General features: G+C 41.1%; 1 long non-coding RNA gene across 1 annotated transcript; it reads left to right on the forward strand.

Annotated features, from left to right (window-relative positions):
* The first annotated feature begins 654 nt into the window (after positions 1-654).
* Positions 655-3,398, forward strand: LOC126695111 (uncharacterized). Its single transcript, XR_007645969.1, has 3 exons — positions 655-1,010; positions 1,104-2,668; positions 2,749-3,398. It is a non-coding gene; the product is annotated as an uncharacterized LOC126695111 (long non-coding RNA).
* The last annotated feature ends 10,156 nt before the right edge of the window (positions 3,399-13,554 follow it).

A 13,554-nucleotide genomic window follows, 5' to 3' on the forward strand; every position in this document is an offset into this window, starting at 1 on the left:
TATTTTGGAGAGGAGTTTCTGAAAAGTATTTTTTGCGTACCTTAGGATTAGAGTGTCTCAGTGTTTATATAGGAGTTTTTGGATGATCACAGTAGCTGAATTATAGGGATATGGGGTTATCCCATAGCTAACGTGTTGGAGTTGGGAACTATCCCATAGATGATCCATAGGGAGTGAGGAGTCATCCATAACTGATTTGTAGGAGATAGGGTTTATCTCATTACCAGTAGTCGTGTGTTTGTAGGAGAGTCTTAGGTGATGTGGGCATTGTAACATGAGTTCAGTGTGCTTGGTCATACTTATTAGCTTTTGGTCATGACGTATATCCATGATGGTCGCATTTGGTCTTTTGCTTTTGGTGAGTAGGTGCTCTTTGGAAGACCCTCTTATTTGGGAAGAGTAGCACACTCCGGAAGAGTAGCTATGGAGTTAGTCAAAATATTCCGTCAAAATATTCCCTATCAGCTGCCCCCTATTCCTTGTTCATCTCTTTTGTGGGTGGGCCACGGAATTAATCATTTTTTGTTTTTTTTTTTTTTTTAATTTTATTTTTCACAACACGTGGCATCCTAGGATAGGGCAATAGTCATGTCATTTGGTATTCTCGAGATTTTTTTTCCTATAAATAGGTGAATTTCCCCTTAAACCTCATTTATTTTCGAAATTTTTGTTCATACCACCTTCAGAACTCATTTTGTTGTTTGCTTTGTACTCGTCCATTTCCTACTCATTCGAGTTCTTTAAGTTGGTTCGAGGTCGTTAGCCCATTTATTCGTCTGAAATTTTTGAGTCTCAGTACTCGTGGTCGTCTACTTTTGTGGTTGTCTAACTTTTTAAGGTTCACATATTTGTGGTTGTCGCTTTGGTGGTTGTCCTACTTTCAAGCTTACTTGCTTGTAATCATTTGCTTCGCTGGTTGTTCGGATTTTTAGGCTCATGTACTTGTGGTCGTCACTTTGGTGGTCACCTAAATTCTCAAGGTCACGCGCTCGTGGTCATCTGCTTCTCTAGTAGGTTACTTCACCCCTTTTCTTTCTATTACCCTTGTTAGATAAGAAGAATTAGATGACTGGAATGGACTTAGTTTTATTTTTTCATTGTAGGTATGAGAATGAGTGAGTTCGGGTCCACCAATAGCCCCTTGTCGTCCAAACGTTGAAAATTGGATGACCGTGGGTTACCACGAAGTGTCAGTATGGATTCACTTGATGATATGCTGTCCTTAGAGTCATTACACACAGGTCCATCTAGAGATGTGCTATGAAATAACTCGTCTGGTTCTGAGTCTTCTTAATTCAGCTCTGAAGTTGGGTCGTTAGGCTATGCTTCAGCGAGTGGGGATGATGGTACTCCTCCACCCGAGGGGCTTAATCATCCCTTTATCTTACTTGACGAATGGGAGGTGAATAAGCATTGTTCCTTTCTTTCTGACTCTGGCTAGCTAAGTTAAGGTCTGACTTTCAGATTCCTTATAATGTGCCCACTAGGATAGCTAAAATTGGCGAGAACTGTTACTCCCATGATGGAGAAGGTGTTGGGCTTTGTGAGGCGTCCTTTATAAGTCGATTGAGGCTTCCACTGAACAAACTCACTAGGAAGTTTCTTAGGAAGTTATGTATAGCTATATCATAACTAGCACCCAACTCTTGGCGTGCTTTTATGGGGGCTCAAATCCTTTGGGGGATTATAAGTGAGGGCCAAAAGGCCCTTTCCATGGATGAATTTTTATACTGTTACAAGCCCATTCATGCTTCTAAGGCCAAGGGGATGTATTACTTCTAGTGTAGAAAAAAGGAGCGTCAGTTAGTCATTAAGATTCCCTCATCCCATAGGGACTAGAAGGAGAAAACTTTCTTTGTGCTTGGGTTTGATTGGGTATATTGCCCTGATGAGGTTACTGCAGAACCAGTAGGCTGTACTTTGGGGGTATTACCCAATTCTGGTGAGTTGCCTAACTAGCTTACTCGTTCGCTTTACTCTTTTTTATTTTTTTTATTTTTTATATACTAACTTGCTTTTCAATTTTCAGCTCAAGTTTGCCAAGGTTAACTGCAAAGTAGCTAGGAAGAATAGAAAGGGCAACAAGCTTCTTGGTTGCTGAACATAACTGGAGGGTCTTGGTTACGGTGGACAACCTTCATAGATACTGTTCAGGACCTGTGCCCTCTGTAGTGGCCCGTTGTCGCGAGAGCACCTCCTATAGACATGTGTTTTAATTTAGCTCGTTCATTTCATTTTTAGCATATGCATTGACATCTATTTTGCAGAGATAGAGGTGGGTGCAGCCAAGAAAAATAAAAAGGTTCAGGAGGCGGCTACTCTTGCTACAGTAGTAATTAAGAAGGGGAAGTTTCAACTTCCTAAGCCTGGTGACAAGAGGAAGTTTGGTGTGGACACTTCCTAAAAGCCCTTTGGGACCATTACTCATTCGAAGGAGACTCCAATTTATCCTTTAGTGATTCCTAGTCATCCGGCTTTTGTTGAGCATCCAAGGGCACTTGGTTGGGGAAAAGGACCTTTCACTCCTCCCAAACCTCCCCTTCTCCTTAATGATGATACTTATGCTGTGGAGCGAGTCATGTCTATTATCAAGGAGGAGGATATAAATGATTGTGACAAGTATGCTCCTACAGCTTTTGGGGAGTCTGGGCTGCATGACCTTGCCAAGGTATTTCTTTTTCACTTTTTTTTTTGGGTAAATACTCATTACTCATCCCCTTCTTGCTCATATGCTCGTCTATCATTTAGGCAATGGTGAGGATGAAGACTCTTGAGCTAAGGCACGGGGACTATGAGGACCAAGTGGTCAATCTTCAGAAGTGTGTGAAGGGCAACAATGAGGTCATCAAAGAGCTGTAGGGATCTGTCACCCCATTAACAGAGGAAGTTGCTCTTTTGGGGGCAAAGTGAAAGAGCTCGAGGATCAATGCTCTTCTCAGGAAAACCTTTTCATTGCTGTAGAGGAGGAGAAATATGCCTCTCTAAGGAGTTGGAAAAACTGCGAGGGGAGCCGAGCAATGTTGAGACAAGTGCCATTGCTAAGTACTCATCCTCTCATGAGTACCTTCATGATCTGGGCATCCAGTATGTGCATGGATTTGAATACTTCCAAGCTTAAGCTTCTTTAGCCTTTAAGTACTTAGACTTTTCAAAGATTGAAATCCGCGCTGAGGAGGGTTCTATTGCTACTATGATAAGTGATGATATTGACCAAGAAGTTGATGGTGCTGTTGAGGAGGAAAGAGGGGATGACCAAGCTTGCCATTAGACTTAGTTTATTTTCTACACTTTCATTCTCATACATTAGTGTTTGATACTTTCATTTGAGGCAATGGGTTCTTGGTTTATGGACATGTATAACTTTATTGAATGTATAAGTTTCTTGTTAACTTTCTCAACTTGCTTCTTTTTGTCTTTAGTGGTTTTGGTAAGACTTAGAAGTAACTGACTAGCATAGTTGGTGTTACTCGTCCTGCTTTGTGGGACTTAGGAGTAGGTGACTCTCCTACTTGTCCCCTTTTGTTATTCGTCAAATTTTTGTAGCACTTACTCATCAAGTTTTATTGGTGTTTTGGAGTAAGTTTTCTTACCCGTTAGCTTTTGCTAGTCGTCAGCTTTTAGTGGTGCTTAGGAATTAGTCTTCTCACTTGTTAGCTTTGCTAGTTGTCACCTTTTAGTGGTGCTTATGAATAAGTCTTCACACTCGTCAGCTCGTCACCTTTTAGTGGTACTTAGGAGAAAGTCTTTTTACTCATCAGCTTTGCAAGTCATCAGCTTCTCTATTCGTTCGGATTTTCGAGTTTAAGTGCTTGCGTTCATTAGCTTTACTACTTGTCCAGATTGAGACTTGAAGGTAGTGTGACTCATCTCTTCTTATTCGTCCGAATTGAGACTTAACGAAATTTACATTTCACCACCTCCTTTTGCTTGTTTGTCCACTTTTGGGTGGATGAGTATTAGAAGTGGCTTAATGAGATCTTTATCTCTTGCTAGTCTCTTTTTGTTCATTTGTCTTTTTCACTTGTTTGAGTTGGATCAGGCGAGTGCCATCGGAATGATTCTTTGAGATTTAAGCTCTAGCTTGTCTTGTCTCTAATAATGGGGAAGATTCCCTTTTTAGGGTTATCTTATGTTAGACCCTTCTCCTAGTAGAGGCTTCAGCCGTACGTCTTCATGTAGGTAGAGGGACTTAGTTCGCCCTTCCCTTTCGGGGATAACTTTACGTTGGACCGTCCACCTATAGGTGACTTTGGTCCAACCCATAGGTAGAAAGACTTAATTTTCTTTGTCCTTCTTTCTTGGGGATGACTTGTGTATGACCATCCACTTGCGGGAGATTTCAGTCTTTCATCTAACCTGTAGGTTTGTGAGTTTGAGAGTTGATCTCATTTTTGGCATTGTAGAAATATTTCTTGTCTGTTGAAGAGTTGCTAGGAGAGCTTCGATGCTCGTTGGGCAAGGTTGCTTGGAAGAGTGCTTGGGTTAGACAAGTAGATTTAGGGCTTTGTTCTTTCAATCCTTGGGAATGCCGGATAACTTATATCACTTTAAGAATTGAATGGTCGTTTTTAGAAGTGAAATGTGTTCCCTCATCTAGGAGTCTTATACCACCTTAGGAGATGTTGGGTCCTTTTGAGAAGTGAAGGTCTCCTTGAGAAGTGGGAGTCGCCTTAAGAGGTGAGATTCTCTTTGAGAAGTAAGGGCTACTTTGACCGGTGGGGTTCACCTTGAGAGGTAATGTTCACTTTGTGAAGTGAGGGCAACCTTGAGAAGTGAGGTTCTCCCTGAGAGGCGATGTTCACTTTGAGAAGTGAGGGCCAACTTTGTCTAAAGCAGGCTTTTTAGTGTAGATGTTGTTTGGATGATGCTTTCCCTTGTCTTAATGGACTCGGGACCTTCCTGCCATCTACGTTACTTGAACAACTGCTTTCCTTTGTTGTGGTGGACCTAGAAGCACTTTAACCTTTTAGTTTTATGAGTAGTTGAGAATTTCTTTAAATGGTTAGAGTAATCTTTGGTAGAGTTTCCTTCGATAGAGTTCACTTTGGAGGAGTCTCTTCTAGAAGCATCTCTTGTACAAGTGTTTTTCTTATCACTCGTCAAGTTTTTAGGACTTAGGGCTTGACTTGTCCTTTTGTAGTTGTTCGAATCGAGATAGCTCAACTTGGCTTGTTCCTTCTTACTTGTCCATATTAAGACTTAAATGTAGTTTGACCTTTCTTTTTACTCGTCTGAGTGGAGACTCTTACAAGTGACCCATACACTACTCGTCGGGTTTTATTTGTCCGAGTTTAGGACTTGGGTTTAGTTGAGCCAAGGTAGCTTGACTTATCCCCTTGTAGTTGTCCTGATTGAGGTTGCGGTACTTAACTTGTCCCTTGTTGCTCATTTGATTTTAACATGTAGGGGTAGTTTGATTTCTACTTGTCCAAATTGAGTTCGGCTTGTACTTTCTCATTCATACGAACTGATTTGGTTCGTACTCTCTTATTCGTCTGAATCAAACTTCAAGTTAGCTTGGTTTGTACCCCCTTTTTTTCTCGTCCGAATTAAGTTTCAAGGTAACTTGGTTTGTACCTTTTTACTCATCTAAATTGGGACTACGTTGGACCACTTGGGTTGTCCATCTAATCTGTAGGTAGGAAGACTTAGTTTTTTGTCCTTCCCCTTTGGGGATGACTTTATATTGAACCATCCTTCCATAGGTGACTTTGGTCGTCCGTCCACCCTTAGACGACTGTGGTACTTAAGAGTAGGTAAGTACTTAGGAGTAGGCAAGCCTTCTACTCATCCACTTTTGCTACTCGTTAGGTTCTTGTGGTACTTAGGAGTAGGTAAGGCTTTTATTCGTCCACTTTCGCTACTCATCAGGTTTTTGTGGTACTTAGGAGTAGGTAAGTACTTGGGAGTAGGCAAATCTTCTACTCGTCCACTTTTGCTACTCTTCAAGTATTTGTGGAATTTAGGAGTAGGTAATGCTTCTACTCATCCACTTTTGCTACTCATCAAGTTTTTGTGGTACTCAAGAATAGGTAAGGTTTCTACTCATCCACTTTTGTCGTCTGTCCACCTGTAGGCGACTTAGTGTACAGATCGTTCACTCGTAGGCGACTTTGGTCGACACCCGTAGGCGACTTAGCATTTAGACTGTCCACCCATAGGCGATTTTTGTCGTCTGTTCACCCATAAGTGACTTAATGTTTAGACCATCCACCCGTGAGCGACTTTGGTTGTCTGTCCACCCATAAGCAACTTAATGTTTAGACCGTCCACCCATAGGTGACTTTGGTTGTCCATCCACTCGTAGTCAACTTTGGTCGTACGTCCACCGTTAGGTGATGTTGGACCGTCCACCCATGGGCAACTTTGGTCATGTGTCCACCCTTGGGTGATGTTGGACCGTCCACCCATGGGCGACTTTGGTCATGCATCCACCCTTAGGTGACTTTGTTCGTTGTCTTTCCCTCTTAGGGTGGCTTTACGTTTAAACCATCCACCCGTAGGTGACTTTGGTGATGTGTCCACCCTTAGGCTATGTTGGACTGTCCACCCATGGGCGACTTTGGTCATGCATCCACCCTTAGGTGACATTGCTTGTTGTCCTTACCTCTTGGGGTTACTTTATGTTTAGATCGTTCACTTGTAGGCGACTTTGGTCATGTGTCCACCCTTGGGTGATGTTGGATCGTCCACCTATGGGCGACTTTGGTCATGCATCCACCCTTAGACGACTTTGTGTTTGATGGCGCCTGTTGACTCTTAGTCGTCTGTTCAATTAGGTTGCCAAACAGCTAATATACCTATTATTTGGTCTCCTATATTTAGTCAGATGACTAGTCTTGAGTTGATGCGATGCACAAATATTCCTCGTCTGTTGCCCCCCATTCCATGTTTGCCATTGCTACTTAAGTCGATCACCTATGGAGGATCCTTGGATCGTTCATCAGCTTGGTGACATGAAGGATCGCTGCTTGAGATGATCATTCTTCACCTTGGAGACTTCGTCAGAGGATCGCTACTTGAGTCGGTCGTCTATAGAGGATCCGCTGGATCATTCGTCACCTTGGAGACTTCGTTAGAGGATCGCTACTTGAGTCGATCGTCTATAGAGGATCCCCTGGATCATTCGTCACCTTGGCAACTTGTAGGATCACTACTTGAGCTGATCGTTTGCCACCTTGGTGACTTTGTAGAAGGGTATGCGATATTGGTCATTCACTTTCTTCTACCCAATGCATCAAAAGTGGAGAAAATGCTTCTATTCAAATGGTAACTCAAATGGTAAGTTAAGTCTTAAATAAGCAAGTAACAACAAACTGTAAGTTGCATCAAAACATGATACTTATAAGCAATGTATGGAAAGGAAATGCAAGTAGAGTAAATATAAACATAGTTGTAGGAAGCGAACCACAAGTGGTACTCCCTTTAGTGCTCAGCATTCCCAGGATGAGGTAGCTTTTTCCCATCAAAAATCCTTTGGTGGTAAGTACCTCTCCTGAAGTAGTCGATGACCTTGTAAGGTCCTTCCAGTTTGGACTAACTTTCCATGTGCCGAGTCCCTGGTGGCAAGCGTTACCCTTCTTAAAACTAACTCACCTATGTCCAAGTGTCTTGGCTTTGCCCGTTTATTGTAATGGCTGGCCATAAGGCTTTGATACAAAGCTAGCCTTTGTTCAATACCTATTCTTACTTCGTCCAGTAAGTCAAGATTTAGACGTAGCTCTTTGTCATTCTTCTCTTCATTCTTGTGATCTACTTTGAAGCTTGTAAGGCCTACCTTTGCTGGTATCACTACTTTGGTTCAAAACACAAGTATGAATGGAGTTTCACCTATAGGGGTTCCTGTTGTCATCTAATATGCCCATAAGACAGTCAGAAGCTCATTTGTTTGAATGGAGGTTTTTTTTTTTTTTTGTCGTCCAATATGTCAACTCAACTCCTTGAAGATTGATATAAAGTTTGGCATGATCTTGTTGAACCAAACACGCGCTGGCCCTTTCAAAGTGATAGGAAAGGGTCAACACATTATCTCAACAGGGATGCCTTGGAAGTGCATGAGAGTCTTGAAAGATTAAAGATGGTCAAGTGGGTCTTTCATCCCATCATAAGTCTCCAAGGATGGCATTCGGAACTTAGGCGGTGGTGGGCAAGATGTGACTCGTGCTATGAAGGGAGAGTCAGTGCGATGTACCAGACCGTTAAGTATGGCTATTCATCTCTTTATAGTGTTCATCATAAGATTCATTTTATCCTTCATTGCCTTCATCTCAGCCTCTTATCGTGCATTGCCCGCTTTGGGCCCGTGGGGAGGTGCATCTTCCCTTCCAGTTCACCTACTAGGAGCATTGCTCTCAGCCTCATCTTCTTCACGACAACCATCCCCCAAGTGGTAATGATCATTGCACTCTTGGTGATTGCTGGCTTCAGGTCACTACTTACGCAACTGTTTAACCCGTACCCCCAACGCTTGATTCTGTTGCACGAGGGCTTCATTCGACTAGGTAAGTCGTTCAATAGTAGCCAAGTGCATCTGTAGTTGCACTTCTATGGCGGTGGGGGGATTTACGAATTCTGGGTTGACTGATGCTATTGATCGAGTTTGGACCATAAGACCTTTTGTCTCAGGGATAAAGCGATGGCTAGTCACTTAATTTCCCACAGGTAGCGCCAACTTATGATGCTTAAAATCATTAGTAGGTCTATCGGCCAAACCCACAGTCTTCCGTGAAGGGTGAAAAGTAGTGAACTTGCAAAAAATAGAAACACCTTCAAAGAGCACCAATGCGGTGCCGACCTAAGACCCTTCGAAGGTTAATTCATAAACTGATAGTGAACTTTTTTAGAGAGGAGTTTTTGAAAAGTATTTTTTGCGTACCTTGGGATTGGAGTGTCTCAGTGTTTATATAGGAGTTTTTGGGTGATCACAATAGCTGAATTGTAGGGATATATGGTTATCTCATAGCTAATGTGTAGGAGTTGAGAACTATCCCATAGATGATCCGTAAGGAGTAAGGAGTTATCCTTAACTGATTTGTAGGAGATAGGGTTTATCTCATTATAGGTAGCCGTGTGTTTGTAGGAGAGTCTTATGTGATGTGGGCATTACAACATGAGTTCAGTGTGCTTGGTTGTACTCATTTGCTTTTGGTCATAACGTATATCCATGATGGTCGCATTTGGTGAGTAGGTGCTCTTTGGAAGACCCACTTATTTGGGAAGAGTAGCACACTCTGGAAGAGTAGCTCTAGAGTTAGTCAAAATATTCCCTATTAAAGCTTATTTAATATGATGCATTGGTGGTGTATTTTAATGAAGATATATAAATAAGTGTTATATATATATATATATATGTATGTATATATTGATAACATTTTCACAATAAGTTTAGGTGACAATATGTTATTTTTATTTGTGCCCATCAATAGCAATACTTTTTTTTCTTAACCTATATTAACAATTTGTCACCAAAGTTTTACTGTGAAATTGTATATATATCATTACCAGTAACATATTGTCACCTAAAGCTTTATTGTAAGAATGTTATCAATATAGCACAACTATATATATAAATATGGTGTTGCTCTAGTATAGTTTTTCAAACCTATAGTTAAAGCCTACGTTTATAGAGTAATGCTAGGAGCATATAAAAATGCACAACTTTGCACCACAACACACCACGTTGTGAGTTATGAATGGTGGAAGTGTGTTCCCACGGCCTACCGTCACACATCCACCAATTAATACTCGCCACTTGGCGAGTTATGGGACAAAGTTGTGCATTTTTATGCCCCCATAGCATTACTCACATTTTTATGGTGGGGTAACCTGTTGTGTAGTGTGTTAGGAACCTATTGTAGACTTATATAAAGTACAACACACGTCATGAGATTTTCATGCATCTGTCCGTTTGACATAAGCTTAATCTTCTTCTTCTACTTCTTTCTGTTTATTTGTTGCTGAAATAGGGTTAAAATATACTTCTACTTGAAAAAAAAAATACATAAAGTTTTATAATATTTTACATAATAAATATATTAAGGTAAAAGCAAAATGAAAAAGCTCATGGACTAAAGCTTGTTCCAATTTTAATTTCTTGTAATTGTTATTGTTAGGACCTGTGATTCAATGTTAGGACCATATGTCACTATTTTATGTAATTGGCTAATCCTTTGAAAAAACGCACTTTACTTGTAATTAGGTAAATCTAGGATGTGTTTAATGCTTCAAGAAACAAGGTTTCAAGTTCAAGTGTTTAAGCCATGCAAGTCTATCCAAGAATTTAGTCAAAAAGTGCAGGATTTTAAAGCTTGACAGCTAGCATCTATCGAGGTTTAAAGAGAGCTGTTTCAGCCCGAGGCTTGACAACTGCTCAATAAATAGGGTATCTGTCGAGATTTATGAAGTTCAAATTTTCAGTTCAGATTTTCATCCAATCCGTGAATGTATGTTTGGGCTTTCTTTTCTCATAACCCTAAACATATATAAGGATTATTTTAAGGGCCGTAAAAGGTGACACAAGTTGCACAAGAGAAAATTTCACATGTGTGAAGAAGAGTGTGATCGGAAACCTAGTTTTCCCTAGTTCTTGAAGAAGCTGCTATGTTTGTACACCATAGGGTTTTTGACTAAGCAATTTCATGATCTTTATCGTCTGGATGAACTGAAGAATTTTGCAAACAACATCCTTCTCAAGTTGGTGATCAAGTTACGTATTGGGATCCACGCATCAGATTGGTTAGTCATGTACTGGGAGCTGTGCATTGAAATAAGAGATTGTCACTACAGAACAAGTCCAATTTGGTATTAGGGTAAGGATTCAACTTTAGGTTGGTCAAAGGTATTGAGATTCTTTTACTTGTAATTGCTTGTTTTGATAATAGTGGATTCTCGGGAGTGGTGACCTTAAAATCACTCGGTGGAGTTTTTGCCGTGTAGGTTTTCCCCATTTGTAAACAAATCACCATGTCAATTTATTTTCCGCTGCATATTTTAGTTAATTGGTATTTGTTTGTGCAACCACGCGCTTTGCATATTAAGTTGATTAATTAATAAACTTGGCTAATTAATTAATTAATTCATCACAAGGGGTCAATACATTCTTAGCCTATCAAGTGGTATCATAGGGGGCACACTCTGATTTGGGTTAATCTTTGCTGTGTAATCCATTAACCCCTGTTTGTCATGGATAGAGGACAGTCTCTTATTATACCTCCTTTATTTGATGGCACTAACTATGTATATTGGAAAGTATGCATAAGAGCTTTCTTACAGTCTTTAGATGAGAAAGTGTGGCAAGCTGTGGAGATAGGCTGGACCAAGCCTACGGAAGTGCTGGCCGACTAGGATGATGCTAAGATCAAGGTGGAAAATTTCAACGGCAGGACGTTGAATGCTCTATTCAGTGTAGTCACTAATGAGGAATTCAAGAAGATATCCTCCACTGAAACTGCTAAGGAAACATGGGCCATTCTTTGGACAACCTATGAAGGAACTAAGGCTATCAAGGATTCAAAGCTTTAGAGGCTCACTACAAGCTTTGAAAAGATCAAGATGGAGGAGGATGAGTCGTTTGATGAGTTCTATGCCAAGCTTAAGGACTTAGTGAACTCAGCCTTTAATCTTGGGGAAACCATTCCTAAACCCAAGATTTTGAGAAAGGTGCTCAAATCTCTACTCGAGAGATTGCATGCCAAGATCACTGCGATTGAGGAATCAAAGGATATTGACAAAATTCCTTTAACAGAATTAGTTGGAAATTTGCAGACCTATGAGTTGGGTTTGACAAGGATTGGGACATCAAGCAAGAGTAAGAGCATAGCATTGAAGGCCAAGAGAAGTGATACTGATGAGTCTTCTAATGATGAAGATTCTAAGATGAAGTCTTACATCACCACGCGATTCAAGAAGTTTATGAAGAATGGCAATGCAAAGGGCTTCGAAAAAGACCGTAGACAGTCGAGTTATTCTCAATCTAAGAGTCAAGACAAAGGGAAGAAGGATGCTAGGGATGGCGATTAGTACACTGTTCCCTCAGGACCAAAGTGCTTTAGGTGTCAAGGTTTTGGTCACATGAAACAAGAGTGTACCACATATCTCAAGACCATTAGGAAGAGCAAGGCACTTGTTGCTACATTGAGTGACACTGAGCCTGAGGATGATTCCTACAATGAGGATGAGGGAATCCTGAATGCCTTCACTACCACTGTCAATCCTACTGAGAGGATTGTTGAAGATGTGGATGAAGAAGAGGAATTGGTGAAGTCTAAGTTTGAAAAGATGGATGAACAAGATGACATCCACACAGCCTATGCAAAGTAATACAAAGTCTCAAAAAAACATGAGAAGCTGTATAGGTTGATCACCAAGAAGCTTAGTGATGTGGAGCTTGAGTGAGAGGAAATCTCTACAAAGTTTGATAAAGCAATCAAACTATTGGAGCACTGAGATTTGAGAATAATTTGAAAGTTCAAAAACGTGTACAAAAACACTTTTGAACGTTTAGACCCCCAAAAACCAATTTAATCAACACACGCAATATGTTAAACAATAGTGTGCGGAAACTTAACATATGCTATAACATGGTATTGATTAAACAACTATCTAAGCCACAACAAAATAAACCACAGCAGATAATGTAAAGGCAGAGATAGAGAGGAAGGAAGATGCAAACACAGCGATAACACCAGATATGTTATCGAAGAGGAAACCGAAGACCTCGGCGAAAAACCTCTCCGCCGCCCTCCAAGCGGTAATCAATCCACTAGAAAATACAGTTGGGATACAAGGACAGCAATAGACCCTCCAAGCCTAATCTACCCAATGCACCTAAGCCCTCCAAGCTTCTTGCTCCAACGAGGTTGCGCCGAACCTTTTTCTTTTCTAGCTTTCCGGATTCCGCTACTACACCGTAGCATCAACCAATGAATATTGGCTCCTTCCTAACTGCTTCCCAGAACTCCAAACGTCTGTCTCACAGAGATGATAATGGTGAGAACCAGGTTTGGTATAATGGCCTCTCAAGGGTTTGACAATGGAGAGGAAGAGAGTGAGGGATTTTGATGAGACTCTAAGGTAGAGATTGTGGGTGAAACAATCTGGTTTTTCTTTAGGGTTTCTCTCTCAAAATTCTCTCTGGAAGCTCTCTTTCAAACATGGGTTAAAAGGGTATTTATACTTGAGAGGAGTGGAATGCGAAACGTCAGGTTTTACCAAAACAGGGGTGGCTCGCGGCTTGACCTCGCGGCTTGACTAAGTCGCGAGTTCCAGTCGCGAGTTAACCGTATGGCCAGTTGTCCTGTTTTGTCCTGTAGTGCTCCAGCTAGCATGACTGTTCATCTTCCAGCATGCTTGGCACGTGTGCATCTTCTGGCGGGTTGAAGCCGCGAGACCAGTCGCGAGTCCCAGCCGCGACACTCTGTTTTCTTGCACACTCTTGAGCAATCTTCACACTATCTCACTCACTACCCTTACAACAAACCCACCTAAATACAGGGTTACTAAATGCTGAATTACAAGCAAATTTGGCACGGAATAAAGCCAATTAGATGGTTGAAT

The sequence above is a fragment of the Quercus robur genome, chromosome 8 (assembly GCF_932294415.1).
Source record: "Quercus robur chromosome 8, dhQueRobu3.1, whole genome shotgun sequence".
Lineage (NCBI taxonomy): Eukaryota > Viridiplantae > Streptophyta > Magnoliopsida > Fagales > Fagaceae > Quercus > Quercus robur.